This window comes from Halichoerus grypus, chromosome 8 (assembly GCF_964656455.1).
Source record: "Halichoerus grypus chromosome 8, mHalGry1.hap1.1, whole genome shotgun sequence".
Classification (NCBI taxonomy): domain Eukaryota; kingdom Metazoa; phylum Chordata; class Mammalia; order Carnivora; family Phocidae; genus Halichoerus; species Halichoerus grypus.
Window position 1 is genome coordinate 130,821,536 of NC_135719.1, and position 22,568 is coordinate 130,844,103.

General features: G+C 42.5%; 1 protein-coding gene and 1 pseudogene across 2 annotated transcripts in view; one reads left to right on the top strand and one right to left on the bottom strand.

Moving 5' to 3' along the window:
• STON2 (stonin 2) overlaps positions 1-22,568 on the bottom strand; it is a 143,033-nt gene that overhangs the window by 36,401 nt on the left and 84,064 nt on the right. The gene's annotated exons all lie outside the window — the stretch shown is intronic.
• On the top strand, positions 6,402-6,963 carry LOC118540359 (gametocyte-specific factor 1 pseudogene; annotated as a pseudogene).

A 22,568-nucleotide genomic window follows, 5' to 3' on the forward strand; every position in this document is an offset into this window, starting at 1 on the left:
AAATTAGAAGATACAGGCAAGCAGGCGGGGAGAGCACCCAAAGTCCCACGTTTACCACCACGATAAGAGACATCTGCACTATTATAAAGGCTGATGAAGGAGAAACTGAAAATTATAACAGTCCAAAGTATTCCCAAATTAACTGTAGGACGCAGGTGGGACTCATGGGACACGAAACTGCACACAGCACTAGGATCTGGTGGTCACTTTGAAAAACGTGCCTGGACTTGTGTCCTCTTACGCAACTCCTCTGAACTTCTGCAGAATATTAGAGAAGTTATTCACACATGCACAGAATAATGTGTTGTACAAGAATACCTTGTGAGACCATCACAAGAGATGAAGAAAAGTAAAATTTAACACCCATCAGTAATAAAAACTCTCAGCACACTAGAAATGGAGGACAATTTCCTCAATCTGATAAAGGGCATATGTGTGTGTGTGTGTGTGTGTGTGTATACGTATACACACACACACACACACACACCTCAGCTAATATCATAATGGTGAAATATTGAATGTTTTCCCCCAATCTCATTGCATCTATTTAGTACTCTAGTGGAGTCCATATGCATGGCAACAAGGTAAGGAAAGGGAATGAAAAGCAAAAGAAAGAGATAAAACTCTTTTCATAGATGGCATGATTGTGTACTCAGCAAATCCAAAAATATCAACAAAATCATAGAAGCAATGAGCGAATGCAGCAAGGTGTCAGGATACAAAGTCATTACTTAAAAAAGCTAATTATATATCTAAGTACTAGTAACGGGCGCCTGGGTGGCTCAGTCAGTTAACAAACTGAGGGTTGCTGGAGTGGTAGGGGGTGGGAGGGGTGGGGTGGCTGGGTGATGGACATTGGGGAGGGTATGTGCTATGGTGAGCGCTGTGAATTGTGTAAGACTGCTGAATCACAGACCTGTACCTCTGAAACAAATAATACATTATGTGTTAAAAAAAAAAAAAAAGATAGTAGGAAGGGAAAAATGAAGGGGGGGAAATCGGAGCGGGAGACGAACCATGAGAGACGATGGACTCTGAGAAACAAACTGAGGGTTCTAGAGGGGAGGGGAGTGGGGGGATGGGCTAGCCTGGTGATGGGTATTAAGGAGGGCATGTATTGAATGGAGCACTGGGTGTTATACACAATGAATCATGGAACACTACATCAAAAACTAATGATGTAATGTACGGTGATTAAGATCATATAATAAAATAAATAAATAAATAGATAAATAACACAAACAAGGTACCATGAATGAGAAAAAAAAAAAACGGAACAGACCTTTAAGAATTTCAGATAAATGGAATTATTAGACACAGACTTTACAGTAACTATGTTTAATCCTTTAAAACAGATAAAAAATAACCTTGAAATATATACAAAAGAGGATGAGATTTGAAACACAATCAAAATTTAAATAAAATAGAATTGAAATTAAAAAAAAAAAAAAGAGTCTACCTTTGGCTCAGGCTGTGATCCCAGGGTCCTAGGATCCAGCCCCATGTTGGGCTCCCTGCTCAGCAGGAAGCCTGCTTCTCCCTCTCCCTTTGCAGCTCCCCCTGCCTGTGCTCTCTTACCCGCTCTCTCACGCTCTCTCTCAAGTAAATACATAAAATCTTTAAAAATAAATAAATACTAGTAACAAATAACTGGAAAATGAAATTTTTAAAATTACAATATCATAAAAATTTCAAAAACACAGATTAAATTAAACATGTAAGACCTCTATACTTGAAAACTACAGAACACTAATGAGAGAAATTAAAGAAGGCCTAAACAATGGAGAGATTTAGTGTTAATGGATTTTAAGATTCAAAATGTTAAGATGAAAAAGTTTCTGAAATTGAATTATAGAGTCAATGCAAATCCAAACAAAATCCCTGGACTTTTTTTTTTTTTTTTCCTTTGGTAGAAACTGATAAACTCAGTTTTTATCAAAGCCTGTCAATAGCCAAGATAATCTTGAAGAAGAAAAATGTTGGAGCGCTTTATTACTAAATTTTAAGATTTACTATAAAGACTCAGTAACTAAGATAGTATAATAGGAAAGACAAATAAGTTAATGGAAGAGAATAGAGAGTCGAGAAGTAGACCCATACATATATACTCATCTGGGTTTTGACAAAGGTGCCATAGAATTCAATGGGGGAGGGAAGTTCTTTTCAATAAAGTGTGCTGGAGCAACTAGACCCACATATGGGAAAAAATAGACCTTAACCTTTTCCTCTCTTTCTACATATACAGGAATTAAAGTGAGAAAGGTCATAGATCTATATGAGAGCCAAAACTGTAACACTTCTGTAGGAAAACATAAAAAAACATTTCATGACCTTGCAGGCTGCAGTGATTTCTCATGACACAAAAAGCACTACCATGAAAGAAAAAAAACTTAATAAATTGCATCTTATCAATCAATTTATCAAGATATCACTTAAAAAGTTAAAAGGCAAGCTATTAAAAAAAAGACATATCCAGAATACATAAAGAATTCCCACAAATCAATAATAAAAAGAAGAATAACCAATGAAAAAAAACAGGCCCTTCATAAAAGAAGCTATATGAATGGCCACAGAGCACATGATAAGGTGCTCAACATCATTAGACACTAAGGAAGTGCAAATTGAACTACAATGAGATACGACACATCCACCAGAAAGGCTAAAGTTGGAAAGCATGATCATATCATATGTTACAGGATGGAAAACAACTAGAACTCTCTTATATTGTTGGTAAGAGTATAAAGCGGTAAAATCACTTTGAAAAATGGTTTAGCAGCCTAATAAATTTGCACATTCACCTAACTTATGACCCAGCAATTCCACTACCATGTTTATATGTGAGAGAAGTGAAAAATATGTCCACAAATAGATTTGTTCAAGAATGTTCATAGCAGCTTTATTAATTATAGTAAAAAACTGGAAATACCCCAACTACCCATCAACAGGAGAATGGCTAAGCAAACTGTGTCATATTCATATAATAGAGTACTACTGTAGCAATAAACCTAAGTGAACTGCTTAGACATACAGCAACATGACAAATCTTAAAACCACTACCTGAATCTCAAAAGTCACTATCACACCATCACTTACCCTGGTTTCACTGATATGAGCCCTCTCATATGAGCCCTATAAAGTAGATAAAATTATCCTTCAGTTTTAATAATGAAAAAGATTCACAGAGGAAAAATAATAGCCAAGATTGTATTTACTCATTCATTAGTTCATTCAATACTTACTGAGCATATACGTTCGCTAACAAGTGGTGTGTCACATGCTGAGGATAAAATGTTAGCGAAACCAGACACAAGATTTAAACCCAGTCCTTCCACTACACAACACTGCCCGGTACTGCAACGGGCCCTACATTAAAAAAACAAGTAAGACATTATCAGTGCAATTACCATACAATACAAAGTGCTCCTATAGGTATATGCAAAGTGCTGTGTGAACCCAAAAAGGGAAATGCTTGATAATTCTGCCTGAGTTGGTTGAAGCCAAACTGGCAAAGCTGCTGACATCTCCACTGGAAATCTAACAGCAGACAGAGTGCTTTCAGGTGCTGAGAAAGAGTGGAAAGAGCTCAAGATTTGGAACCAAGTCTACCTGGGTGGGATGCTGGCTCAGTACTGACATTTGTGAAATGCGAGTAACTATCCAACAGCTTGAGGGGTGGTTGTGGGAACTGGAAATAATACCTAAAAATCTAAGCACAGGCAGAAAAAACTCAAATTAGAGTAGCTTTTATTTCTGAGCAAATCACTGGTGTTAGTCGGACTGCCAATATATGTCCCCTACTGTAGATGGTGCGTCAATCCCCAGAAAGGCTTACCTCTCAAAACAAGAATGTGATTACCTTTCTAAGGCTTGGAAAGCTTAAGACTAGACCTGCAACCCACAGTGATTTGCTGGCTTTTGATCCCCCTCCTCGTGTGAACATGACTTGTGCCCAACATACGCCATGAGACTGTGTTACATAGAGTTGGCTATCTCAGTTTGAGTGGCTTCCACGGGGTTAGAGCCCAGGACCCCAAAACACCTGGACTAGTGGGAAAAACAGCCACTCTGCATTGGGCCTTTCCACACAAAACCACCCAGAACATGCACCTGATTGCGGGGCCTCCTCTGTGCCCAGCTCATGGCAATGCTCCCTTTAACCTGCATCACATGGCCCTATTGGTCTCCAGATCCCTAGAACAGAGGCTAGTGGCAAGTACTAAATTAATCCGAGAGAGACAGCCTAGTGAGGCAGGGCCAAAGTGGCAGAATTTTCTCAATACACAGAGGCTCTTCCTGAGGCACCTGCATCCAAGATTTTAATATAGATAACGAAATAGGTTCAGTATCCCTCCTGACGGCACAGCACGTTAGTGCTGCTGAATATTAAGGCATTTACAAAACAAGAGGTCAGAAGTTGTTTGCGAGGCTGAGTGGCTCTTTATTGACATTTCCAGTCAAGCTAGAATAATTACAGCAAGAGTGGCCCTGGCACCAGCCTCTGCTAACCACACAGGTTTATATGTGCGAAGCTGACTGATGAACTGACGCAGAAGGCTGTTTACAATGTTTAATCATCAGAGCAAACACTGCCAACAGCTCCACAAGGAGCACGGCACACGGGAGAGAGCACTGGACCGCAAACAGGCTGTGGGTAACGTCAGGCAAGTGATTTCTGTTCTCCGAGCCTCAGGTCCCTCACCTATAAAATGGGATAATGATGCCCTGCAGCATGTTGTGAGAGTTACAGATAATGTAGGCAAGGGCCTGGCATAATGCCTTGTATGTACCAGACACCTAATAAATGGCTGCTTCTGTTATCATAATTAATGGAAGGCATGGCCGTCTAAAGTTTTGGGGGAGCCAAGAAGAAGATATATGCTACGAGTTGATTGCTTTTGTTGGATAGAGGCCATGTTAAATGGCTCGTAGCCTGCTTCCACGGAGTGGAGTTCAGGGAAGGGTTGGTGTGTGAGGGGGAAGGGGTGGGTGAGTGGAGGATAACAGGAGAGACAAAGAGGGGAGAGGAGGGGGAAAATAAATAGCTTTCAGAAGAAGCACATATATCTTGTTACTAGACTATAGCTATTGGAAGGCAAAGCCCAGGTCTTATTTTATGTACATTTTAGCCTATTTCTGTTCATTATTACCAGCTCCATCAGGGTCTAACATAATACCTGACAGTCAGCAGACACTCGGTAAATGTTTACTGATGCACACCTGGATCGGGCACTGACTCGCACTCGCAGGTGGAGCTCTGACTAAACAGGAAAAGGAAAGGGACAGTGGCGGTGTGGGACAATTGTCGAGCAGCGGTTCTGATAAGCAGAAGTGCCCTTTGTCCCAGCGGTTGAGTCACTGCGCCATCACACTGACAAACTGTGACAGGTTCCATTCACAACACCAATAATGGCATGAGGTCATTCCCTCGACAAAGCAATAAGCCCCAGATAAAGGCTCCAGATCTTAACATGGGGAAGGTCTATCCCAGTCTGTCACCTTCTAACCCAGTTAGCACATCGGGTACATGAACTATTTTACTGTGCCGTCCTGGACTATGCGTTCTACATACTCTTTGTTCATTAATCCTCGTGACAACGCTATGTAAGATATTAAGTATAGTTTATAGGTGAAGAAAATGAAATTCACAGAGGTGAAGTAACTTGCCTCAGATCAGATATCAACCAGGCTTCAAAATCATATAGTACAACACACACACAGAAGGGCGAACATGTCAGAAGTTTTCACACACCGACTACATTCATGTAACCCGTACCAGAAGTAGAAAGAAATCCCCTTGTACTTCTTTCTTGTCATGCCCCCTCCAAGGGCAGCCCCTCTTCTGACTTCTCACAACTCTATGAGTTTTGCCCAGAACATTCCAACCTACAGTAATTTCTCCTTCCACTGAATTCTTAGGTTTTTCTTCTCTGTAATTTCCCAATACCCTCTTGGAGTGTCAATGATTTGTTCTGTTACATACCTTGTCTTTCTAATTACGATTGTTATAAGCTCTTTGAGGCCCACGTTTTATACTTCTTTACATCCCCTAGCATACCTAGTATGGAGAACTTACTGCACAATATATGAACCTAACAGTTACTTTCTGCTTTCTGTGTGTCTGGCAGTGTTATAAACACTTTACCTGGATCATCTCATTTAAGCCTTCCAACAACCCAGTGAGGTAGGTACTGCTATTTTCTCCCTTCTATAAATGACAAAATGGAGGCAAAAGAAGTAACTTGCTCAAAGTCTTACAGTTAGGGAGGGATAGTCAGGAGGCATGGTTACTCCAGGGAATGCATGAATTGGAGGGCTTTCATTATTCTCTTTTTATAAAATTTTTATTCAAGTATAAAACACACATAGAAAAAAGACAACATAAATCACACATTTAAAGTTCAATGCGCTTTGGATGTGGGGAGACTGTGCCCGACCCAGCACCTGGATTCAGCTCTTTCATTTCCAACACGGAAAAAACTTACATCAATTCCCTGGACCCTGAGAAGCTATTATAATGCTCCTATGATAAAAACCACCAGATCAGGGTCTGCAGTCTTATCATTTTATCAAAGGCAGAAAGAATCATCCTGATGTCGCAAGCAAATTGGCTTTGTCCTTTCAATGCTCATCACCAGCTTCCTTGGGCCAAAAATCAGTCATCATATCTCAAGCTGTGAAGACACAAGTTGTATTGAGCAGGATGTTGTCAAACCAGGAACCCTGGACAAGAGACTCTGGTTGAGAGCACAGGCGGTTTACCCCTCCTTTGCGATGAAGACTGGGAGGAAGCTCAGTGGGAAGAGACCAGCACCCCATCTGTCTGGGCACAGCTGACTACTGCAGCAACAACAGCCCTGCAAGCAACAGAGTTACGGCACGTAAGAGTAACCTGGCTGCAGGCATGCATGTTCCCACGTCTCTGCTGTATGTTCTGCCACGGAAAACAATGGAAATGCCCAGTAACTTAGTATCTATCTCATCAAATGCCAGACCCTAGAAGATTCCTCTTTTTTTTTTTTTATTTGTCAGAGAGAGAGAGAGAGAGATTGCACAAGCAGGGGAAGTGGCAGCAGCAGGAGAAGCAGGCTCCCTGCTGGGGGCTCGATCTTAGGACCCTGGGATCATGGCCTGAGCCGAAGGCAGACGCTTAACGACTGAGCCACCCAGGCATCCCGACCCTCGAAGACTCTTGCTTCTTCCTGCTACCAGTGGGTTCTTCGGACGTTTAAACAACTGAGCCACCCAGGCGCCCCATGTCCTTTTCATTCTAGCTATGATGGTAGGTGTATAGTGGTGTCAAATTGTGGCCTTATTTGGGCTTTCCCTGATGGCTATGAAGTTGTACACCTGCTGCTCATCTGGATAGCCTCTTTTGCGAGTACCTTTTCAAGGCTTTTCTCCATTGGGTGGTCTGCTGTTTTGGAGTTGATGTGTAGAAGTTCCTTATATATTCTGGATATGAGTTTCCAGTCAGATAAGTCTATTGCAAGTTTCTCCTCTCATGATGTAGCTTGCTTTTAACTCTCTTAATAGTATCTACTGGTAAACAGTCCTAATTTTAATGTAGTCTAATTTACCAGTTTTTTCCTTTATAGTTATTACTTTCTGACTCTTGTTTAAAATGCATTTTTTAGGGGCTGCCTTACTAGAGATTGACTGGTGGGGCTGCCAGACAAGGCCCAAGCCTCCCCAAAGCCACAAGAGCTAATAAGCTAAGTAAGTCACCACAAAGCTCTTTCTCTGGAATTTTACTCTACAGGGAATGAAAATGAAACTGAAAACGGTTGACAGCACTAGAAGAAACCATCTGAGAGTCCTTGCCAGAGACCCAAATTCTGTTCTACCTCCCCTTTCTGGGTATGGCTTTTCAGCTTGATTTCTGTTTTTCCTTCAGTTCTGTGAGCACATTCTTCTCTTTGTCCCTCCATATCCTTCCAATATACTCTCCTCCTAAGAAAATTTCAAATTAGCCAGAGTCCATTTCTGTTGCTTACAACCAAAGAATCCCACTGATTCCTTCATTCACTCTCCCTGTAGTGACATCATCTATTTTTATATTTGGTGCTAAGCACAAAAGTACAGCTTGACTAGTCACACTGTGCAAACAAGAAATTTCACCTTCTTGAAACTCAGTCCTCATCCTTTCATGACTGAAGTATGATTTTTTTTAAAAACTATGAGCTTTCTGACATCCCAGGGCTGGTTCTCCCAGACACTCACATTAGGAAAAACAATGGCATTTTCAACTCATTGGCTCCTAGGGAAATGAAGAAGGGGAAATCTAGCTAAAACTGCACATTCTCCAATAAAGCAGACAATAAAAAGGTACAACAGAGCATTAACCCCTTAACAAAGTATCCAGCAAAGACAGCTCTGCAGCTGTGCCTAAGCATGATAATTACTCCTTTTTTTTTTTTTTTGTGCTGACGGCTATAATAATGAGTACTGATAATTTAAGTGGAAGAGCAAATAATACGTTGTGTAGAATATTATTTAAATAAGGAGCACTTCTAAAAATTAAATTATCCTGAATAGGCAGCAGGGGGGAAAGGGGTGACAATCTATAGGAACACTGTTGTAACTGGAAGGGTGTTTGGGAAATCATCTCAGTAATCACGTGCTCAGGCCCTTCATGTTTCACAAAATAAGAGCACAGGCCAACATTAACAAGAGAGATTTTTAAGAAACAGAAAGAAATTATACATCCAAACGAGTCTGAGCTGGCAAATCATACACATATTGCATTGATACAATTGTAACATTAGGCATTTCTGGATTACATCTTTTGGAAGTGTTTTAGAAACTATGGTGTTTTCTTCAACATGACCTTAGTGGTGGCAAATCTTCATTCCTTGAGGTTGACGGGGTTTGATTTCTCGAAAACATTCAAAACTCAGAGTCAAAGCTGGTGAGTAAATTTCTGTATTTCCTTTTTTTTTTTTAAAAAGGGACAATACACCATAGTGTGGGCTTCAGAGTTAGAGAAATGTACTCTGACATTTCCCAGCATGTGATCTTGAACACAGGAGCATCTACTTGAGTCTCAATTTCCTTATACATAAGAAGGGACTAACATTCTTTCTGACGGGTGTGGCTGGTAAATGAGATACTGTATCTGAAGCTATTATATCTTTAGCTTTTATTATTGTGACTAAGGAAGGAGAATGGCTTTTGTCTGTCGAATGTAAATTGGTTCTGAAAGGACTTCACAAAAAAAAAAGTTTACAGATTTTAGCCTTCACCATTAGTAAGTGACAAGACTTGCAATGTCTCTGGATTTATGCAATCCAGCTCAGACCCAGAAATTATTTCTAAGAACAACACACAATCATAGAGTCCCAAGTACTGTAGTTGGAGCATTTATTCACAGATGTGCCTCTTGGTGTCAGAGGAGACCTAGACACTCATGCTCTAATTCTGAATCCATCCCTAGCAATGCCCATGAAGGGGCCCATGAAGAAAGGGTAGCTAGCTATTGGTGCAGGGAAAATTGAAAGAAGTGATGGACGAAACAGAAGTTCTCAAAAGAAACCAGATTTACCGAGAGAACATCTTTTACCCATAGACATACACGCTAAGGGACTGTGGGAGGATCGGGGCAGAATGGCTCCTTTAATAGGCTGCAACTTCAAAATTCAGAGGGCGGGTTTCTAGGATGGTACTTGCCAGGTAGAATAGGCTGGTCTTCTGATAGTCAAGCTTTATTTGGTTCAGCAACTGGATTAACAATCTTTCCTTGATATTTGCCTAAAACCTTACTCTGCCCTGCTTCCATGGGAACAGAAATAGGTCATCAAACACCCAAAAAATCTGGTTACCTTGACCCCTTAGTGTCCTTATCAATAAAATGAGAAAAACCACACCTACCTCAGGGTACTATGTAAATTAAATGCGATCTCATGAAAAGCATCATTATAGAGTCTGACACATAACAATTGCTTGATAAATAAGTAATTATTGGCTTTAAACAGAGAAGGAAATGCCAAATGTTGCATCTGAACTGCTAAGAAGATAATCTATAGATCAAGAGAAAAACTTAATCTAGTCTGGATAATTCTACAATGTTTGAATCTTGGTTTTGAACAATTGGTATTATATCTTGAATGCATATTTTCTCCATACCTTCTTGTTTTATCAACATATATCTTGAAATTTTGCTTAGTTAAAAGAACTAAAAATCACTTAACCAATCATCCTTGAGAAAAATCTACTCATAAATATCCAGGTCTTGTGCTCTGTAGATCTGACCTTTTCTTTGAATTACCAGAGCTAGAGGATGAGGTTCCATAGAAGATGGATATTCAATAGATGATGAAATATTCCTTCAATCAATCCTCTGGACCAGGTATGGAGTTCAGAGATCTGAATCTGTTTTGATCATGACTGTGTATTAAGCGCACAGAGTTAGTGGAGGAGTTCTCCTTCAGAGGGGAAAAACAGGAACTGTTCATTCTGTCATCACTGCCTCTTTCACATAACAGATGTGTATTTCCTGTGTCGAGTCAGGGATAACGTGCCAAAGACAGGAAGAGACTGGGTCAAAGGTGTCATTATCTTGTTTGAGAATCCTCCACACAGATGACCACCTTTACATTTCAAAAACAATGGCTCTCAAATCGTTTGATGCCCATGGTCACTTTGGAAGAGCAATAAATGAAAAGACCACACATAGAGGACCCTGAATTAGGGCTGGAAGACCTGTCCCTCTGCCCCACTCAGAGAATTCATTTAACACCCTTGGGCCTCAATTTCCCCATTTGGAAAGTGAGGGGGTTGGATCAGATAACCCTGAATTTGTCTAGTGTTTAAAACTCTATAATTTATATCTACTCTTCCACTTTTTTTACTGTGAAAGATAGCAATGAAAGCCACCCCACTTCCACCAGAATGAATAAGACATTGCCTTGATGAGACTCATGAAAGAAACAATAAAATATGAATTCACGTTAAAGATAAAAATATATACAGTGCCGTCCTGCCATCATCCCCAGAGAGCTGCCCGCTCATGGTGTGATGAGCCTGCTTGTCATATGCTCTTTCTCACCATCTACGGTAACAGCAGAACAGTATCTCTGAACCCTCAAAACGGCTCATTCAGTTCCACCTTACAAACTGTCAAGACTAATCAGAGCTGCAGACAGCATCAGCAACAAGTGGTGATATGGAAGCAGAATTCTGCATCCAACTGCAGAACAGCCAGGTGTTATTCATGAGCTAATCATGGTGAACATTTCTTGAGTATTGACTTTATGCCAGCACTTAAAGCCATGTGCTTTATATACGTTATGGAAGGTCTGATCATCCCCTGTACTGGGTGGGTCCAGAGACAAGGGCTACGGCAGCTCAGGGTCCCAGCTGCGCTACTCAGCGGCATTGTAATGGCCACTCTTTCACAGGGGAGCTGGACAGGGGAGCTCCTGTGTCCTTTCTCCTGTGCCTTCTTTCCAGCTCCAGTGATTCACACTCCTTCCTCTCAAGCCCATGAGTCCCGAGAGATTGGATAGCTCAGAAAGTTTGCTAGCTGACCTGCTCTTTGACTTTTTACAAGTGTTTTCCTCTAAGTGCCAAATGCTTCAATGACTACTCCTGTCTTCCATGATCAAATATACCGGTACCACTGGTAACCCTAGAGTGCTTGTTGTATTCGACATTAGTTCACATTAGTTCACATGGTAGGTTTGAGCTAGGATTTGAGCTAAACAGCAAGAGGTGTTACAGACTTGGAGAACAGGTAAAAGGGAGCCTGGAACTTAGATTACCACTTCTGGAAGACACAGCTGAATCCACATTCCTTTTTGCACTGCACCTAGTTTTGTATCCAGCCATCGACAGGTACAGAACCTGTCGTATGGTGGAAAGAGCAACGTGATAGGAGGGAGTAAAGAACAAGGGCACAGGTCTCCATCACCCCCATTCCTGCCCAGCCATCTCTGCTCTGCTCTCCTCTCCCCACACTGGAACAGAACCCTGATATTGAGAAGTACCAAATGTCAAGGGGTGTTTCTAACTCAGGAGGGGCAAAGAAGAAGAGAAAAGGGTGAGATCTCTTTATCGGACTAAAAACAATAACAATGTGCCAGACACTGTGCAAAAAAACTTTTCTTAGATGATCTTATTTCCTTCCCACAAGGCTCCTCTGAGAGAGACATTCTTATTGACTCCATATAAAGACGAAGTAAATGAGGCTCAGAGAGGTTAAATAACATGCCCAAACTGTACGGGTAGGAAGTGGTAGAACCGAGATTAAAGAGAAGCTTTACCACTGAAAACAAAGGGATTTGCTTTGTAAAGAATTGTGTGAAAGTGCTGGAAAGGGGCAAATTCCTAGGAAACCAAGACAGAGCTTGGAGCAGACCTTCTCTGGAACTAACTCGGAAGGGGATATCAGATAGGAAAGCACCACGTTCCCACATATTATCTTTGTTGAGTATATTTTTGTAAATGAAGGAAGGGCCAATTAACATTGTCTAGTGAGACACATGAGCTTGATGGCTTGGCTACATGTCAACCTAACACAGTTATTTCCTGGTCTTTGGCCAACAAGGCATACCATACTGTCCCCGCCAATTAAGTGGAAAGCAGAATGGACATACGTGTGTGTGGGCGTGGGCGTGTGTAGGATTTGTGCAGTGTAGGCACAAAGCCCACAGGCACACCTTGCATTCTTGGCTAAAATTCCTTCCTCCTCATAAAGAAGAGCGATTGTGTGATTGTTTTAGTCATTCTTTTCTTCCTGGAATGGCTTTGGGAGGGATATAGTCTGGCAGGGGTTTAAGCTCCCAAGCGGACCAAGCGTAAAGGCAGGCTACGGAGACCCTCCGTGTCTGTGGGTTTTGGTGAGAAACGGAAGCTGGGGCAACTATGCGGGCAAAAGCTGTCCTTTGCCGCGGAAGCTGAACTTTCTAAGGAGAGGAGCCAGAAGGGAAACTTTACCTTATCTCAACTGTCCATACTCTCTACCTCTCTATCTGTTCTCAAGATAAATTGAAGCTATTTGGCTTTTTGAAGCTAGAGATTTCATGCTTTCTACAGAAACGTAATCAGTAAATCTCCCCTAAGTCATTCCCCTTATAAACTGCAAACTCAGTGAGACCAGAAGGAGTTGTACTTTCTAATTCAATCAACTTCCCTCCATGCCTCCTGTACCTGGTTGATGAATATCCATCACACCTCCAACCTAAGGAATTCTTGCTTTTCCCTCCCGGCAGCATCTAGTCTAGGCTTGCTGCTTAGATCTGCAATGGCTAGCTCTAGTTTCCCAGTGCAAATGCTTATATTGATCATAACTCTACTGGTTTCCAGGAACCTGCCAATCCTCTTGAAAACTGGTATCCTTCTGGTTTTTAAAGCAAAGAGATTTCTGGAGCCAAGTCAACTTTTTGTGTGCTTATAATCACCTTTTGGTTGCAAATTTTTTGTGTTTCCATTACTCAACACTTAAGGTAAGAAGTCTGTTTAAGAAACATGTCCTTGCTTATAAAGCCCATCAGTCAAAAAAGGACACTTACAAATTAATTAAAAAGATAGAATTCCATGATTTCAATGTTCTTGCTGTCTTGTCCTCATTTCTCCCTCCCTCTCTCTTTCCCTTTTTTTTTTTTGTCCACCACTTTCATTCTGTGTACTATCTCCTATAACCTCCTTCCAGGACCTTGCTTCAGTTCATGGATTCTGTCACAAAGGACTAATCAGTCCAATCAAGGAAAATTAAAACCTGTCTCATGATCAGGTCAATGACAAGAGCCCAGGGTTTTTTGTTTTCATTTCTTGCAGCATATTTTGGGTGTGGGGTGGGATGGTAGAGAAGAGAAACAGGAAAAGTAAACCTGAAGATCCTTAAGGGCAGAGACTGTCATATAATCATCTTTGTACCCTCTAGAAAGCCTAATGTAGCACTGTTGAGCCTTCAACAAATGTTTACTGAGTGGTTCCTAGGCAGAGTCAATGGTGAATAAAATAGACTGGGCGCTTGCCTCCCAGAGTCCTCAGTCTCAGAATGAGAGAGAAAATTGATAAAAACAAACCACCCCCCCCCCCAAGCAAGAAATAGATCATTACAAACTGCGCTAAGTGTGATGAAATAAAAGAACACACTTAGCAGGGAGCATAAGCCTGGAGCCCTGCTCTAGCCCGGGGGGGGGGGGGGGTGCTTTGGGGGGCAGGGGTCAGGAAAGGCTTCCCTGAGGAAGTGACACTGAAGTGGAGACCTGAAGTATGAGTAGGAGTTAAGGGAGCTGCAAATTATAAGATCTTCAATAAAGCAAAGGCTTTTTTTTACTTTTCAAACAACTGCAGTACCAATTTTTTTGTGTGTAGGAGAGACGTGAATGAAATGTTAGCAATGTCATCCACATCTTTCATTCCACATGCAAAGGAATTAAGATCCCCCTATGAGCTGCCCAAGGCCACTGGGGCTAGGACTAGACCCCCAGGGCTGCTGGCTCTCAGCCTAAAGCCCTTAGGACTACACCACAAGAACGCAGTCTCGGTGGCCACACCAGACTTAAAAAGCAGAGCTGAGGGAACTCTGAGACATACAGACATAGGGTTTATCCCATATTCAAATGGTATGTAGTGGGTTGGGGATAAAAGATTTTTAAAAGTGAACTTTTAAATTTTTGTTTAAGATTTATTTATTTATTTGAGAGAGAGAGAGAGCGTGGGGGTGATGGGGGTAGGTGGGCAGGTACAGAAGGGGAGGTGCAGAGGGGGAGGGAGAGGGAGAATCCAAGCTCAGCCCAGAGCCCAATGCCTTGATCTGACCACCTCAAGATCTGACTTGAGCAGAAACCAAGAGTCAGGTGTTTAACCGACTGAGCCACCCAGGTGCCCCTAAAATTGAACTTTTAATAAAAGAACCTAGTGCTGCTTCTGCAGAACGGCTGGACACATTCAGGTATTTCTGACCAAAACGTTTCTGTGAACCAGGAACAAAGAGGGAACCAGGCGGATTTCGCCGTCTACATGCAAAGTGGAAACAAGATGTAGAAGTGAAAACGGTATTGTGGCAATGTGATCCAACCAATTCAAAGTGATATTTAAGGTCTACTGACTTCACCCATTAGCCCAGCAGGAACTACAATTAGCCCTAAACGCTAAGCTTAACCCCACCTGAGAAGAGCCCTGAGTTCACAGGGCAGTTTTTCAATGCCGGGTGACACCTCCTGGCAATCTAATACCACCCAAGCAACTTTCCTCAGCAGCTTTCCCATCTTCGTCCCTCTCTTTACAACACTGCTACACCAAGTAAAGACTAACACCACCATTTCTCAGTCTCAGTTAGCTTGCCCTTCCTTCTCAGTACACAACAAAGATACAGAGTGAATACAGAGGGGAAAACCTACATTCTGGTCCACTCTGGCTTCTCCAAACTTAGAAGTGAACACAACATGGGCAATAATCCAAGAGCTTCACCACCACCCTATTTGTTAAGCAAAGATAGTAAGAAAGGTTTCCAAAAGCTGCCAGGGGGTGTCTCTCAGAAGAGAAGTCTCATGAAGAAGGGAGGGAGAGATACTCCCGACTACCACTAAACCTCAAATCCTTCCCCACTTCATACCTCTTCAGGAGACAAAAGACTAGAAATGTCCCTCCAATCAAAACAAGATCTCTCTCTGCCTTTCCATGATTCTTAGCCCCTGCTTTGTGTTGGCCTCTTTGTCTCTGCAAAGAAGCTGCTTCATTGAAACATCATAGAAAAAAAAAGTTGTCCCCCAGACAATGAAGTCGCCTGCACACAGGCATTTCTTATTTCCAACGTAGGCAGGAGGCAGTCGACAAAGCCTGCAGAATTCTCAACCTGTTGCTATAGTAGCAGAAAGAATGTGATTCAAGCAGCTCTGCTGAGATCCATATCCAAATCCCTCCAGCTCCCAAAGAGAACATTAACCCTTCACTGCCCCTTGTTGGGGGCAGAATTACCTGGAAAGAACCCTAAATTTGTCTTAGGCACTGGATATTGTAGTCCTAGTATCCACTCACTCGTGCACTCACCCAATATCTATTTATTTAGATTCTCTTGTGCTGGGCCCTAGGTTTTCAGCGGTAAACAATGCAGATATGGCCCTTGGCAATGAGCAAGAGGAGGAGTAGGATATTAAATCATTGCTCAGATAACAACATATTATGCAGCATTATATGGGAGACACATGAGGTTCTCAGCAAAGCCATCGCCAGAATGGAGACAACCTATCCAAGATAACCAGCTTATACATTAATTGTAGCGGTCTCTACATATTCTGGGCCACTGCCATTATTTGATTGTTTGCACGTGCTAATCTGACAAGAACACCATTAGAAATGCCTATTCCCATATCATGCCTTCTACAAAGCATTAATTTGAATGAGTTGTTTAATCAAGTCAGCTTTCCACATACAATAGAAATAGCCCTGTTTGTCAGAGAACCACTGCAGGCATTTGCTGAACAGTCAGTCAGTCCGCAACAGAAACAACAGGTGAGGGCTCAGAGAACCCATGGAAGCAGCACTGAGGACTTCTATCTAAACAGCCCCCACTCCATTTTACTTCTGTGGTCAAGACAGTAACAAAGAAACCTTAGGAAAGAGAATTTAGAAAGGACTTATAATCCAGCTTACTTTCCCTAACATTGCAGTGCAGAAATCTTACAGTACTGAATACCTTCCTGCTGGACTTCTTTTTTTCCCATGGAGCATAAGCACTATGAGGGAGGGGTTTCTTAGGAAGCTAAACTCACTAGGTAATGATATCCTCATACGCTTTTTGTGAAACAAGGCAGCATCGATCAGGCTGCCGAGCAAAAGTGGAAAAACCAACGGGACAGGTTGCTAATCTCGGATGGCCAGGAGATGCGGTTTCGTGGAATTTCCATAATCTTTTGTACCTCAGTTTCCTCAGAGGTAAATCTGATACACTCTGTAGATCCAAAGGCACAGACTGATCAATAGCAATGCCTATACATCAGTGGCCTGAAATACAGTTGACCCTTGAACAGCCTGGGAGTTAGGGAAGCCAACACCCGACAGAGTTGAAAATCCACATGTAACTTTTGACTCCCCAAAACCTGACCACTAATAGACAACTGTTGCCTAGAAGCCTTATTGATAACATTAAAAGTAAGAAATCTTTCCTTAAGAAAATCATAAGGAAGAGGGGCATCTGGGTGGCTCAGTCGGTTGAGTGTCTGCCTTCGGCTCAGGCCCTGATCCCAGGGTCATGTGGGGAGTCTGCTTCTCCCTCTTCCTTTGCCCCTCCCCCTGCTTGTGGCTGTCTCTCACTCTCCAATAAATAAATAAAATCTTAAAAAAGAAATCATAAGGAAGAGAAAATACATTTACGGTACTGTAAAAAACCCATGTCTATGTGGACTTGCTCAGTTGAAACCTGAATTGTTCAATGCTAACTGTACTCCGTTGCTATTCTTAGTAACACTGTAAAACATAGTTTCTGCCCTGGAGAACACTTGAGCAGCTCAATCATATTTAAGAACACTAGTTTCCTATCTTAACCAGAGGCACAGGCTAAAGGTCTTTCACCAAGCAATCCAGGGAGAGATGGGCCATCAGAAAGGGATATTCACCCAAATCTCTTTTAACCACTGCAACCCTGGGCTAAGAATTAGGAAAAGGTCCCAAATGATCTGACTACATGAAAACTGGTTTTTTTTAGCCTGAGAAAGAAATGATGGTAGCAAACGTGTGATCTAAAGAAATGACTTCATCCTGACTTTACAGTTTCTCTCTGCAAATCTATATTTCCCTGGCCTTTGACAATGGATTTGGCCATGTGACCTGCTTTGATCAACAGATGTTAACAGATTAATGACATAACCAGAAGCTTGAAATGAGCTTGCTAATTGTGGCTTACGCTTTTTTTTATATCTGCCATCACCATGAGAAGAATGTGCCCAAGCTAATAGCTGATCTCAGGGAAAGGTTGAGGGACATGTTGAATAAAGCCACCCCCAACTAAGCTAAGCCAAGATCAGTGGATTCTCCCCACCCTAACCTGCAGACAGAGGGGTTAATAAAAACATACTGTTGTATGCTACAGAGATTTTTGTGTTGTATTCACCTGTAGTTTAAGGGTCAAAACCTTGTTTGCAGGGGACCTGGGTGGCTCAGGTGTTAAGCGCCTGCCTTCGGCTCAGGTCATGATCCCAGGGTCTTGGGACTGAGCCCCTCATGGGCCTCCCTGCTCGGCAGGAAGCCTGCTTCTCCCTCTCCCACTCCCCCTGCTTGTGTTCCCTCTCTTGCTGTGTCTCTTTCTGTCAAATAAATAAAATCTTTAAAAAAAAAAAAACTTGTTTGCTTTGTTCTCTTAATATGTAACAAGTAAAAGATTTCTGATATTTCCTCCCCATTGGACTATAAGGTCCTCAAAGCAGGGTCCTATTACATCCCCAATGCCAAAGACTTATTCATGGAGTCTATACCACGTTGTAAATCTCAGGGGATACAATAGTAAACAACATATAACTGCAGCCATCTGTCTGCACCTGTGAATTTTCCCCCATGTAAGATCAGGTCAGTGTGATTGTCCGAAGTTGATGACAAAGTTTACTTATGCGGCTTGAAGTATATCAAGGAACTCTGAACCATGGGAGTGTTGTTTTCCTAAGTACAGAAGAACTGCAATCACGGCATCTTTCAGTAACAGAAGGGACCAACAAGATCACTAGCTTATTGGTTCTCAATCCTAGATAATCACTAGAGCTTTCGGAATTACAGATTCCTAGTCCCCACGTACAGATATTTAGTTGAATAATCTGACATAAGGCCCAGACGTGTGTTGGGTTTTTTTGTTTTGAAGACTTATTTATTTGAGAGAAAGGGAACAGAAGCAGGGGGAGCAGCAGAGGGAGAGAGAGAAGCAGGCTCCCCGCTGAGCAGGGAGCCCGATGCAGGGCTCCATCCCAGGACCCTGGAACCATGACCTGAGCTGAAGGCAGATGTTTAACTGACGGAGCCACCCAGGCACCCCGACATGTGATGTTAAAAAGGTCTCAAAGTAATGCCGATGATCACAAGAACTGGAAATGCCCCCCATCTAATAGAACCCTTCCAAACACTGACTGAATTTCTTATGCTGAGCTGCACTAAGCATTTGTGATGATGTTAACAGACCAAAAAGTGAAAATAGATGTACCATCTCCAGGTGACCACATGAATCCATTAGTTGTTGTTAGCATAACAAACCATTCCAAAACTCAGTAGCTTAAAACAATAGGCACTCATTATTCCTCCTGAGTCTCCGGATCAGTTTGTGTGATCTCTGCTGGGCCCGCTCATGTATCAGGTCAGCTGGCTGGTCTAGGATATCCTCATTCATATATCTGGTATAAGATCACTATCAGCAGGGAAACAAGGGTCTCTGGGCAACAGCAACTGAGTCCAGGAGCATCCATAGGGTGACCAGGCTAGATTCTAGGTAAGCAAGTAGACGTGTATGAGGCTGCTTAAGACCTATGCTGGGGACTGGTACATAGGCACACTTTCACTCCTGCGTATTCTATTGGCCCGAGTAAGTTACAGGGCCTCGTTCAGATTCAGGGGCTGGATAAACAGACTTTACCTCTTGATAAGGGGAGCTACAAGGTCATTATCACAAGAGACTAGCTTCAAAGTCTATTACAAAACTGAAGGGAGAAAAGGTTGCCTTAAGCCAAATAGGATTTCTAGGCCAAAGTTTTCACCTAATCTCAAGAAGTTATACACTTCTCAGGGTGAAGTTTTGTCTGATATTCCTCATTTCTATTCCTGCCTGCATACACATACCTTACTTATTCCTCAAGACCTCAGTCCCAAAGAAAGCAAAAGAAATCTATTTCTTCTCAGCACTATTTCATATTATCCTTTGAGGTTTTTAAAGATGATGTGGATGACATGCCATCCTTATGAGGACTTGTTCAGGGCGAGTCTCTCTGCGATGTCTCTTCTTGGCGTAGGATGTGCCTACAGATAAATGTGACCAAAGGATCCCCAGGGCTACATCCTGCAAAGGACTCCACAGCCTTGACATGAGGAGCACCAAAGTGTAAGAAATATTACAGGAAAAAGATAACACACTAGGCTGGTAAAGCGCCCCGAGGAGCAGGAAACTGGCGCTTACTGAAGATTATAGGCTGAGGCTAATTATATTCTAGCCACCAGCTGCTTCACTCAGCCGTGCTTGACTGTGCCCACTTAGGAAGTGCAGTAAAAGGACGGTGGCTGAATCCACAACTGTGTCCCTGACCCACGCCTGAAGATGTATGTAGCCTGGCTGGGATGCAGCAGGAGTTATTACAGTTCTGTTTTTTTAGAAAAATTACTATGACCTTTGGGTTAGTTCTACTTAACTTCGCTAAACACCTACTTGTGAGGTTCGGTAGGGATAAGAATTCCAGTAACCAGAAAATACAGCATGGCAGAGAAGTGGCCAGGGCTGGGTAGTGCCTGGAGGCTCTTCGGAAGGGACATGGAAGATGGAAGGAGAAAGCACGGGCTGCTCACACACAAGGTTGTCTTAAGTGCATATTTGGTTCCCATTTGTATGGCCAGTTTTCACTCCGCTTGGTATCACTGTTCAAAAGGTTAAGCAAGAGGAGTGAGTGAAAAACACAATGAAATGAAAAGAAATGCTAAATTGACCATAAAGATGCCTCAGAAAAGCCAAATTCAAGAAGATACTGCATTTAATTTAGTTTGAGAAGAAACTCTACAAAGTTCTGAAAACAGGCCATCAATAGGAGGAAACACTGCCCGTTCTCCTCTAAACGGTCTTCCACTCCCGAGCACTGGGCATGGGATCCAGGAGACAAGCAGGTGCAGCAGCACTAGTGAGGCTTTCGTTTGGTTTTCTAAAGATTTATTTATTTGAGAGAGGGAACAAGTAGCAGAGGCAGGGGGAAAATCTCTAGCAGACTCCCCACCGGGTGCGGAGCCCGACATGGGGTTCGATCTCAGGACCCCGAGCCCAAACCGAGAGTCAGACGCTTAACCGACTGTGCCACCCAGGTGCCCCCCGGGATAGTGATGTTTTCTACCCGAACATGCAGTAACCAAACTGCAAACGCTCACAAAGGCTAGAACTGCTACCAGTGCTGTTCACTCCATGGGCAGCTCCGAGCGGCATCCGTTTGTTTTTCAATCACAACTGAACAGAGTCACAAAATAGAAACTGTGCATCTCCAGGTGAAATCATCATAAGGGTTCCCACCCCCATCTTCTGCTCACTCGGCATAAAAGTAAGTGCATTCTTGGATGGTCTTTTAATGAGCTGGAGGATTGGGCTGCAGTCAGACTATGCTTTTGATTAATTAGCTAAGGGCAAACCAAAGCTCTAAGAAAGTAAGCTACTGGTATTATCACCACAGGAACATTGATAGTGACAACGATGAAGAATTACTGATTTCTTTTCAGAAAAAGACAGAATGTCAGAAGAGGGGTATGCAGTCTAAGAAGGGGATCTTCACCCTGCTTGTGCTCCTCCCCACTTGAACATACACACACACACACACACACACATCACAACTTCATACCCTTCTTGGCACACTACTTTTTAGTAGTGCTTTTTAATGCTGCTCTAAAAACCTAGCTATGTGAAGTACCGGCTGCTCTTCCTAGAGAATGCTTTTTTTTTTTTTTTTTAAAGACTTTATTTATTCATTTGAGAGAGAGCACAAGCAAGGGGAGAGGCAGAGGGAGAGGGAGAAGCAGACTTCCCCCTGGGCTGGGAGCCCGATGTGGGGCTCGATCCCAGGACCTGGAGGTCATGACCTGCGCTGAGGACAGGTGCTTAACCATCTGAGCCACCCAGGTGCTCCTTCCTAGAGAATCCTTACGTTGCCCGCATAGCGGTGCCAAGGACTAACCTGTGCTGCATTTGTAGGAACATCCGGGCACAAGGCAAACTTCCACATGTGTCAGGGGAGTGTCTCGGCTTTGGACAATTTCTATTGCAGTTTCTGCACCATTCTCCTATGAAACCCCTTAGCTCAGCATCTTAACACTCTAATGTAACCACAGTATAATTCCTCATGGCTGTTCAAGGAACAGGGCGATCTCAAATATACTCTAATAGTGTAGTATCAAATTCACATTACACATAGCTTTATCTTTCCTACAACCTTTTTCCTGAAATCTCCCCAGGTATTAAAGTTTCGGCTAGGCCAGGAACCAGGGGCAGCAGCTTTATTCCCTCACATTCAGTGCAATCAACGGCCTGTGTTTAGAATAAATATTTGAAACTCAGAAGCCTGTTAACAATGCAGCACTTGATTACTCTGAATTACTCTCACCCACAGCAATTGAGGGAGAAATCCTTGGCACCAGCCCCACGCAGAAAACCTGCTTCCCAGCCTGCTCCATTTGCCTTCCAACGCTCCACTCAAAGAAGTCTCAGCACACTATACAAAGATCTCAGTTTTCTCCCTTAAATACCACATGAATCCCACATCAAACATCTGACTCCCTTCTTCCCAGAGCACTACAGATTTGCTTCAATACTTCCATGTTCATATATATTTAATTAGACCAACTTATCTTGTAACTCCCTTGCTCAAGCCCCTCTGCTAGCATCTTTCGTCCAATACTGAAATCTTTTTAAA